Source organism: Dipodomys merriami, unplaced genomic scaffold, assembly GCF_024711535.1.
Source record: "Dipodomys merriami isolate MVZ:Mamm:240054 unplaced genomic scaffold, mDipMer1.0.p SCAF_88, whole genome shotgun sequence".
NCBI classification, from domain to species: Eukaryota; Metazoa; Chordata; class Mammalia; order Rodentia; family Heteromyidae; genus Dipodomys; species Dipodomys merriami.
In genome coordinates this window covers 716607-718370 of record NW_027206490.1, presented here as the reverse complement: position 1 = coordinate 718370, position 1764 = coordinate 716607, and positions in this window count along the sequence as shown.

Below are 1764 nucleotides of genomic sequence, written 5' to 3'. Positions count from 1 at the left end.
AACCCTAACCCTAAACCTAACCCTCATACTCACACTATCCCTCACCCTAACCCTTATTCTCACCGTAAACCTATACCTAACACTCACCCTAACCCCCACCCTAACCCTCACGCTAACCCTAACCCTCACTCTCAACCTAAACTTCACCCTAACCCTTATCCTAATCACCCTAATCATCCTATCACTATTCCTAACACTCACCCAAACCCTAGCCCTCACACTAAACCGAACCATCACCCCAAACCTAAACCTAACCTTCACCCTAAACCTCAAACTCACACTAACCCTAAACCTCACCCTCACCCTCACCCTAAAGCTCACCCTAACCCTTAACCTCACCCACACCCTAACCCTCACACTAACCCTAAACCTCAACCTAACCATAACCCTAAACCTCACCCTCAACTTCACAATCACCCTCAGCCTAACCCTCAAAGTAAACCTAAACCTAACCCTCACTCTAACCCTAACCCTAACCCTAAACCTCACGCTAAACCTAAACCTCAACCTCACCCTCAGCATAACCCTAACCCAAGCCATAATCCTAACCCTAATCCTAACCCTCAACCTCAACCTCACCCTTAACCTAACCCCAACCCTAAGCCTCACCCTCACCCTCACCCTAACCCTAAACCTAACCCTAACACTCACCTAGTTCTAACCCTCACCCAAAACCTAACCATAACAATCAGCCTCCCCTCAACATAACCCTAACCCTCACCCTCACCCTAACCCTACCCTCACCATATCCCTAAACCTAACCCTCACCCTAACACACACGCTAACACTAACCTAAACCTAACCCTCACCCTAAGCATCACCCTAACCCTAAACCTAACCCTAACCCTCACACTATCCTTAACCCTCACCCTAACCCTGACCCTAGCCCTAATCCTAAACCTAACCCTCACCCTCACACTAAACCTATCCCTAACCCTAACCCTCATCTTAACCCTAACGCTCACCCTAACGCTAAACCTACACCTCACCCTAACCCTCACCCGCACCCTAATCCTCACCCTAAACCTTATCCTCACTCTAACCCTAACATAACCCTAATCCTAACCCTCACCCTAACCCTCACCCTCACCCAAACTCTCACCCTAACCCTTACTCTCACCCTAATATTAACTCTACCACTCACCTTAACCCTAACCCCAAACCTAACGTTCACCCACACACTGACCCTAACCCTTAACCTAACCTCACCCTCACCATAACCCTAACCCTCACCCTAAAACTAACCCTAACCCCCACAATCCCTCAACCTAAACCTAACCCTTACCCTTACCCTCACCCTCACACTCACCCTAATCCTAACCCTAATGCTAACCCTCACAATAAACCTAACCCTAACAATAACCCTCAACCTTACCCTCACTGTAACCCTCACTCTCAACCTAGCCGTCAACCTAACTCTAACCCTAATCCTCACCCTGACCTTCACCCTCACCATTACCCCAACTCTAACCCTCACCCTTACCTAAACTCTCACCCTAACCCTAACCCTCACCCTCACCCTAACCCACACACTAAACCTAAACCTCATTTTAACCCTAACTCTAACTGTCACCCTCACAATCACCCTCAGCCTAACCCTAACCCTAACCCCAACACTCACCCTCACACTAAACCTAACCTTAACCCTAATCCTCACCCTAACCCTAAACCTCACCCTCAACCTCACCCTCACCCTAAACCTAACCCTAATCCTAAACCTAACCCTCACCCTAACCCTCAACATAAGCCTATCTCTAACACTAA